This window comes from Etheostoma cragini, chromosome 4 (assembly GCF_013103735.1).
Source record: "Etheostoma cragini isolate CJK2018 chromosome 4, CSU_Ecrag_1.0, whole genome shotgun sequence".
In the NCBI taxonomy this organism is placed as follows: domain Eukaryota; kingdom Metazoa; phylum Chordata; class Actinopteri; order Perciformes; family Percidae; genus Etheostoma; species Etheostoma cragini.
This window is the reverse complement of record NC_048410.1, coordinates 24,733,141-24,742,573: the sequence shown is the minus strand read 5'-3', so window position 1 is coordinate 24,742,573 and position 9,433 is coordinate 24,733,141. Positions and strand designations below refer to the sequence as shown.

At 41.4% G+C, this 9,433-nt stretch overlaps 1 protein-coding gene and 1 long non-coding RNA gene across 3 annotated transcripts in view; both read left to right on the top strand.

Annotated features, from left to right (window-relative positions):
• LOC117943192 overlaps positions 1-4,896 on the top strand; it is a 20,605-nt gene extending 15,709 nt beyond the window's left edge. Inside the window, exon 4 of the long non-coding RNA XR_004656305.1 lies at positions 4,884-4,896. This is a non-coding gene — a long non-coding RNA (uncharacterized LOC117943192). The remainder of the gene's footprint in view (positions 1-4,883) is intronic.
• LOC117943172 (receptor-type tyrosine-protein phosphatase gamma-like) overlaps positions 1-9,433 on the top strand; it is a 455,813-nt gene that overhangs the window by 85,054 nt on the left and 361,326 nt on the right. The gene's annotated exons all lie outside the window — the stretch shown is intronic.

The window sequence follows — 9,433 nt, the reverse complement described above, 5'->3', positions numbered from 1 at the left end:
TCTCATTTTCCCCTCCCCACAGCTTTACACTTTCACTCCCGCCCGGACTCTCGCTCCAAACTGAGAGGGAACATTTTCTGTCTCTCTTTACCAGAATCCTTCTCTCTTTCCATTCTTTGGCTTGCTGGGCCTAATGATAGTCACGTTTAGATCAGAAATGTTCAACTCCATCTTGTTGTTCCTCAGGGCAGGACACTTTCCTCGATGTGTATAACTTTATTTAACCAGGAGTAGGTAAAGGATACAACACATAATATTCAGATTTTACATGTTAAAAACAGTTTTGTTGACATTTTTCAAAGACGTGTTCATTATTGTTTGATGTTCTGCTAATGTGGAAACACATGAAAATGTTCCATTTGAATATGACCATCCTCTGAATGTCAGTGTAATTGTATTTGTATGATGCACTATGATCATATTGCGTTATTGCTTTACAAGATTATGTTGTCCAATCAATGACTTGAAGCGTTTTGTGATCAAAAACATTGCAGTTTCTATGGAGCTGCTAGTAGAGCTTTAGACTTTAAATTTTCCTATCATCCCAGACCCTATATCTTATGGCGACTAGCACCCCATCATGCTACTCTCACCCATGGAAACACAACCCCCTCCCCTCAGTTTCCAGTGCCAGGGTATCTGGTTAGCCACCAGCAGGATGCAGGACCATCATTACCCCCCAACCGCCTTCCTGCCAGCCTGCTGTAGCACGACAGCTGTTACGATAAAGAAGCACACCTCATCCAGAGGCTAGCATCTGTGTGTGTTTGTGTGTGTGTGTGTTTGTGTGTGATTGTGTGTGTGTGTGTGTGTGTGTGTGGTTGGTGTCCTTCAGCACTAAGAGCATTGGAGGGAGATGTAAAGAATGCTAATGAAGCGAATCACCAGAGTAAGGACTGACTTGGCCAGTCCTGGCATACATACAGTACATTGTAATTGTGTGTGTGCGTGTGTGTGCGCCTTTCCTATGCATTTGAACACCCTGATGTTCGCTCTCTCGAGTCGAGTGAAGAGGGAGCAAGTGAGAAGTGGGCGAGCCAAGGTTAAGCACAGGAACACAGTGATGGGCTGTGCATTTTAATTAAGGCTTGAGCAAACACTCCGCAATTCCCCTAAATGGCCCCCTGTGATGGATGACAGGAACCAGTGTTGTCTATTTTTCTTCTCAAGAGGAACTTTTGTGCGAGCGGCAGTGTGTTTGGACACAAAAGGCCAGGCCAGCCAAAGTCCCCAGTCCTTTAAGCTTTATTGACTCCTGGCACCACAAGCCGAAAGAGAGTGTTAGAGAGAAAATGAGTTACCTTGGTACACATCTCCAATGCATCTGCTATGCACTTTTAGTGTGTGTGTGTGTGTGTGCTGCTGTGCATTTGTACTGTGTGTCAGTAAAAATATCATGCCCCCCCCCCAAAAAAAAAAACTCAGCACTGTACACCTGCACAGGAAATATTTTGCATTTCAACAATCTTGCTGTAACTCTTCTGGACCCAGAGCCGCTCCATCTTCGCAAACTTTTCCCACATTGTTCAAACGGCCAGAACTTTTTTGAAATTCTTGTCGAGATCTCAGACTTGACTTTGAGTTCAGGAGAAATGGGCAAAAAAAATGGTGCAAACAACACACATTTAGAATATGTCAAATTGATGGAATGGGGCAGCCAGTCAAAATATGATCTCATCTAAGTATTGAATATTTCACTCAGTCTTGCTGAAATCACTTCATTTTTCACTCCAAGACTTTGCTTACAATAAAGATTATAACTGTGATTATAACCTCTTGCTCGCCCAGTCATGCAGAGGCGCAGGGTTTTGATTCTGACCTGCTTCCCTTGGCTGCGTGTCATCCCCCCATCTCCCCCCCCCCCATTTCCAGTCAATGCACATCATAAGTGAAAAAAGCCCCAAAAATTGATATAAAAAACTAATTACTGTAGGTTATACTATGTTGTCCATATACCATAGCTGCTCAAACTAACAGTCTGAATACTGCAATATAAACTGTATATTTTGCTAGTGAAGGGGTAGTGAAGAGATTTTTAGAGGACACTATGTAGTACACACAGTTCACACGTAGAATGTATCCACGCAAATTAAATTGTGAAATTAAACTTTCAAAGTCCAAGTACTCAGCATGCAGCCAATGGCCTAACATTAGATCATATTCTTCTTTCCTTCCTCTTTTAAAATGATAATAATTCCTGTTATTTATGGTGCATATACTGTATGTGTGAACAGGATTTTGTGTATTATGTATTGTAGATTCTGTGTAGGTTGACAACGTATTCTCATAAATTTGTATATCTTACAAACTACGGCAACCGATCCCCTTTACGTGGTACGTCCGGGACATGGACACCCTTAACTTCTTTTGGGAGACAAACTTCAATGCCCCACTCCGGTCCTAATTACTGTGGACAGCAGAGAGCGCTGCGTTGGAGTGAGCATCCATGTCGGGCTTACAGTAATACATACAATGAATACATATGACTTACAGTGCATCCCTTTTTCGTAGCTTTATGTACGAATGGTTCAGAAGAACATCCTGAGCTGGTCTGGTGGTCATTTTAATGACCTAATATTATTGTGGGTAGTTTTATTTGTAACAATGCATCATCTTTTGCTAGACAGGTCAAATGGGATGTATATGTTAAATTGTAATCTGCAAGTAGCTGTAAAGTGTAGTGGAGTAAAGAGTACAAGATGTCCCTTCGAAAAGCACTGGTATGGAATCAAGAAGCATTTTTGTTGTAAAATGTCATTGATTTCTTTTTTCTATGAGCATATAGCTTTTGGAGGGAGAGATCCATTTTTTTATTTTTTCCTTTTAAAAGATCCTTTTCCTTTAATGTGGGAACACCAAGACCACTCCATAGTGCTATCAACCGCTGGGCGACAGCTGAGTCTGATCAGTGGATCCTTGACGTCACAGGGGACTTGTAGTGGAAGCAATAACCCCACAACCTGTTCACTGTACTGGGATGCTGCACATCTCAATGGGCCTCTGTGGAGGTGTAAGAGGAAGAGCATTTTAATAAGTCTGACAAAGGGAAATAAAATATGGGAGCTGTGTGTGGCTGTCTGCGTGGATGCTTGGGCTGGGTATGGAACCTCAATATATTTTTACTACTGACTGAATTGTGTCCATAACAGTAGGCATTAAAACGTGTCAGGGATTAAAAGTTGGCACTAAATGCTTGGTAACAAATCTTGTTATTTGGTTGTATGGTCAGTTCATGCAAATGGAAATGGAAAATTTCATGCCAAAAGGAATACTTGGAATTTATGGTGGTGGTCCATATTTATGAAAAAGGACAGGTTTGTGAACAGCTAACACCAATTTTGATAATGTTGATAATGTTCATTTTGGTAACACATTACACACTGGACTTTCATGCATGAGGTGTGAGATTGGTTACGGTAAGAATAACTGGGTAAGCCAATCAGAAAAAGGGCGGGACATGCCTTTGCCATCATAGGAAAAAAATGTTTCCGTCCAAAATATATATCAACAATCCAATCATGGATGTTTTGTGGCCCCTCATCTATTGGTCCTCTGTGAGTTTGTGTAGTGGCGAGCTAGGAGAACGAAGCAACACGAAGCAGGGTTCAGTTCAAAATCTTCTAATGGTTTAACGAGACACTCAAGGATATACACACACAACCTATCACCCCATTCATTCTGATGATGTGTAGTAAGACAAGAAAGAGTCAGGATGGACGGAAAGATTGTCTCAGTGTAACAGTTTTACAATTCATCGAACAAATAAAACGGAGAGAGAGGTGTTCTTCAGTGTTCTCACAAAATGGGATGTCACATTATCACAACAGTCGGTATGCTACGCTTTGTTGTATTTTTGATGTGTGTTGTTTTAAGCTTTGCTACTTTCGATGCTATGACAATGTATATTTACTGGAAATCGTATCATTTTAACACATGGTATCGAAAAAGGATTGACGTATCAATACTTTTGACACCTTCGTGTTGCATTAGGCTGTGGTTTTGAGTATTTCGAAGATAGTCAGCTCTGTGAACACATACCTGTGTTAGAACACACACATTGCTGCAAAACTTCAGTACATATATTTCCATATATATCGCTGGAATGTTCTATATCTTCCTCTCAGTCATTGTGCTGTGTAGTGATGCAGATGAGCTCTGACAGAGATGGTTAGTCTAAGAGCGAGAGGGGAAGAGGCAGTGGAGGGAAGAGAGCTATGGATGGAAAGAAAATGGAAGTTTTTAATGTGTGTCAATGTACAAAACCAAAACAGTAGTTGATACCATTTTATGATAAAAGATTGATACCTCAAAAAACAATAATGTGTGTGTTTGATGACATGTTTAATGTTTTAATGAATAAAGGTAACAACATAGCCCGCTGTACTAGAAAAACATATTTGGTGGCAGCAGGTGTCAGTTAAAATGTCAACGATGCTGCAGCTTCCTGCAACATTATCACAAACTAACCTAGCCATTGGTGACAACCACAGATAGTTTTCATTCAATTCTATTTATATTCTCAATAACAGAAAGTGGGCATAACAGAAATGATCTCAGGAAAACTCTACAGGTAGAATAGGTCTAGACCCCTACAATCTCCCCCGAGACACTGATATATGTGTATTTGATAAACAGAAATAGGATTCATAATAATTCCAGCAGATGGTATGATTAGCGATGGCAAGTATCGAAGCAATAAAGATAATTGAACTATGACTGGAAATAATGGCAGTGCAGGTGTCTAACAGGAGAAAGGCTGCAGCTGCAACCACATTCCAGGTGCCACCACAATCCCAGGAAATCTGCACAAGGACTCTGGAGAAGAAGCTAAGTTAGTAACATGCATTAATGTTAAATTAATGCACACAGATGGACAGAGAGAGGAAGAGAGGAGCTCAGACTGCCATAGGGTGGCTTGTGGATCATAGGTAGAGCGGTCACCCCCTTAACCACAAGATTGGCGATTCGATCCTAGGCTGTGACTCTAGTCTAGTAGTCTTCCCCTATAGCAGCCTAACTAAGAGCTGCTCCAAGGAAAACCTGGTCCAGCCCTAACTATAGGCTTTATCAAAGAGGAGAGTTTGAAGCTTACTCTCAAATGTCGAGATCTGTCTGCCTCCCAAACCCACCTGGGAGCTGAAGGCTCCTGCACCCACATAGTCGACTAAAATAGTGTCTTTGTTGTTGTGAAGCATTGTAGAAGGGGTCTTCATCAGTATGTGGACACTAAATATGATTGTTGTCTACTCTGTCTACCAAACCGTCCTGTCATAACAGCAGCTCTGCCTTCCTCTAGTTCTCTTCTTTTTAGAATCCAGAAGTTACTGGGACTGACACAGCAATGTGAAAAACCTGCAAATCAAACTTCCAACACTTGCCTCTGTGTATTCTCTTTGTTTTACCAATAAGTACTTTTTCTCTGTGGGGGAGCGCATCCTCTTAATGCCGATAATGTTAATATTTGTACGTGCATACAGTAGAGTGGAGAACATTGCATTGTTTCTGTGGTGAAAATGTTCCGCTTGAAACTGTCACAGTTTCTCTCCCTCCATCTTATTCTCTTCCTCTTCTCCTCTTTCTCCCCCCCCCCCCTTCATTCTAACACTGGGCCTCTGTTCATCTCTTCTCCTTTCATCCTCTGCCGCTGACTGGTTGCCATGCAGCCGGCTGTCCATCAGTGACCTGGTAACAGTTGCTAGGAGAGGGGTGTCATTTCATCGTTTCTGCTTAATTCTTTTATATACGCTGCCCTCACTCCATATTCCTTTTTCTCTGGCTTCTCCTTCACCCTGGCCCTGGCTTTCTTTAAGCCCCTCTCTTTGTTTTTATCCCTGTCTTATCCTCCTCCTCCTCTCATTCTCGTCTATCATTCCTCTCCTTCCTTGTCTCCTTCAATGTCCTTCACCTCTCTTTTCAATGTGCATGCTGTCTCTTTTTGCTGTCACTTACCTAAACATTTGCTATTTTTGTGGTAGAAGCCGATTGGTGAGCCCCCCTCCTCCCTGAGATGAAGGTTGGGTCTGTCCGCCTAAACAGGGCATCAGGTCTGGATGGAATGGCATTTTTCAGTGCTATCTAGCAGCCTTGTCTCATAAACCACACGTGAATATAGCTACAAAAACTAAGCACCAAAATGCATAGCATTCCACCATTTTTCAGCACAACAATGACTGTATAAGGACTCTGTGGACCACTTAAGGAGGAGGTCTGGTTGGATGGGTGGGTCATAAAACCCAGCACTTTCAAGCCAGGCAGAGGAGCCGCTTTCCCGTGCAAAACAAAGGACCTTCACCCATGACATGCGTGTTCCCTGGGAGTGTTTTAATCCAAAACACAATCTTTTTACTAAATTGAACTAGTTGTTTTGGTGCCTAAAATTAACCGTAATGTGCCGAAATGACCGGCAGCTTGTGGTACACTCTACCAAGCATAAAGCTCCCTGTTCTCGAGTAACTCAAATACCAACTGCTGCTGATACGACGACAGAGCTCTGTAGCTTGTGTCACATGACCAGCCAGTTGGTGTTGGTGTACATACATTGTTGTACAATATTATACGGACCTGTTCATGAGAACACGTTCAATTCATATAAATAATAATTTGACTTGTTTTGTGTTTTGTGTGTAATACAGTGTACTGTTATATGACAATGAAGAAAGCTGGAATCTTGAATCTAGTCATGCAAACTGTTTTGACTTTGCTTGCCCATGGATATCTGTCTCTATGATCTATGAGCTACTAATACAAAACTGGAGATAGACTAAAATCTCATACTGTATTTGTAATGTCAATTTTGTAATTTGGCTGAATTTCTGGAGATGGTAAATGTCTGTCCAGCAAATGAAGTATTTCCTCTCTCAGTGCATTCTACAAAGACTGAGGCCACTGCTAGAAATGGATGATTTGAGTCATCAGTCGAGAAGGCCTTGAGTCAACTTGCATTTTGTTAGTCAAAGCAGATAGACCTAAACTCTGAACCAGGACCTAGTGCATCCTTCTTCCCTGCCCTCCTGCAGAAGAAACACGCTGCAGTGCCTTAGGATTTTAAAACTGTACTTTGACCAGGGCAAACACTTTTCCTTTGATTCTGCCGAAATCTAACTTTTGAAATCTGAAAGCAGTTAAACTCTGGAGCTCCAGAGTTTCAGGCTCCTTCTTTCCTAAGGCAAATACTGATAACAGCCATGAATTGTAACCCACCTTTGTATTGTTACTTTGGATTTTCTACTACTTTCAGTGTGTTTTTGTGGTTGTATGTTGTTGGTTGTTGTCTGTTTTCAGTTTGTTATGCCGAATTGCCCTACAGGGACAATACAGTTGTAGTGAATTGAAACAAATGTGTTCCAGGAGACTGTCTGCTACAGTGGTTGAGTGTAGGGCAGCTTGAACTGAAAGCAACTGAGCAGGGGAGTGAATATTAGGTTTCTTATATTTAGCTGCTGTCGCTGAGTGGTAGAGAGGTTGCCTGCCATTGGAATGTTGGTGGTTCAATCCCTGGTCCCGCAGTCCCACGTCAAAGTGTAACACTAAACCCCGATGCAGAGTGTAAATATGTGTGAGTGTTTATCTAATGAGCAGGTGGCACCTTGTATAAATGCCTCGGGCAGAGTGCATGAATGTGTGTGAATGGTAAATGATTCCTGTACTATGTAAATGTGCTTTGAGTAGTTGTTGAGACTAGAAAAGAGCTTTATAAGAACACTATATTTACATATTTGTAGAGAAAATACAACAGTAATTTTGTAAAGTGTAAATAATAAGGAAATTTGTGTGACCAGGCAGATTCCCACTGGTTGTTTTCCAGACTTAAATTTAATTGATTGTTCCACTGTTACAATTCTAACATGAAGCTTTATAACAGATAAAATAACTTTTAATTTTTGTTGCCGCATGCAGAAAGTGGTTAGTGTTTCCCCTGGGTTGACTGCTTTAGCCTGGCGGATAGGTCACGCCAAGTTCCGTTCTCAATTTAACACTTTGAAGTCTTGAATATATATCTGTTACTTTTTGAAATCCAAATGTACCAGTCTTCACATCGGCATGAACTGGATCGACCGCACTGAACTAATTTAAAAAGAAAATAGGTCACTTTAACAACTTTGACTTATTGTTCACATTTTCATTAAAAAGATAAGGTGGGAGAAGCAGTCAGGCTTGACTGCTGGTGCTGCAGTCACCCCAAGCTGTCTTGCAATGCCCCAGAACAAGCTGTTAGTCCCGTTATTTCGCTACAAGCACTGTTGCTTTTAAAGTTATAGTTCCTGGTTTATATCTCCCTTATGAGGAATTCTAAGTTAAGAGCACATAGTTGCTAGTAGCCAAGGAGAACACGGTGGATTATAAAAAACGTATTCTGAACACAGCCACACTGAGAAATCTAAAGTATTTGTATGAAGCTGATTAATTCAATAATTAGCTTTGTATCAACTCATTTGGCAACGGCTTGAACATAACAAACGTTCCTTAATCAAAAAGTTACACACGAAATCTTTAAAAGTCTTCTTTTCAAACACATTGCTCATTCCACTGCGAACTTTACTGAGAACAGAGGGAAAAAAGGATCACCACTCTAGTTTTAACCAAATTTTCTCTGTCTAGCTCAGCTATAAACACAGAATCCGTCGGCATGTTGGCGTATCATTCCAGCCTGCGCCTGTTTGTCACTGTTAGGCTACCTACACTTTACAAGTTCAACTGAGTTCAGCAGTGTATATAAATCCTTGTTTTAATACAGACATGTGACCTAACCACAGACAGTAGCCTTGTTCATGGTCTTTCGTCCACATCACTGTGGAGGAGGATTTGTCTAGGCCACACAGCATTCCGGGATAGGAGAAAACTGTGCTCTGGTTCATTTGCATTTCTTTAAACCAATCACAAGCTTCTTTGGTGGTGCTAAGCGCCAGACGGAGCCACGGTGCCTCTGTTAAATATCTTCTAGAAGGAACTTGTTTTGGTGGAACATGTATGTTCAAAAGTTGTTTTTGTTGTGTAACAGAAAACTCAGATTGGACAGATAGTTTGGCTAACTGTTTGAAGTTACCCTGCAGAGATCTGAGGAGCAGTTAACCATAGTCCTCAGAAATCCACCGGAGGTTATAACGCCAACACAGAGACAGAAGAAGGTCACAGACGAAAATGAGGGACTTCCGGTGAAATTTAAGGGGGTACAGGAGCATCCCTGAAACAATCATTTGAAATAAATTACCTTGTTCATCGACTAGTGGCAGTGCCTCGCTGCAAATTAATATAGGGGAAACTTTGGCATTGTTTTATCAGAAAAAGAAGATTGTTCTTGCCTAGCAGTGTACAATCATTGGAGAAACACTGATGGGAGTGCTGATATAGCTGCAGTGCTATTTGGGAAAGCTGTGGACCTCACATGATTGAAGGACAATGCACGCATAGGCTTAGGAGAGGTCAGGTGGGGGGG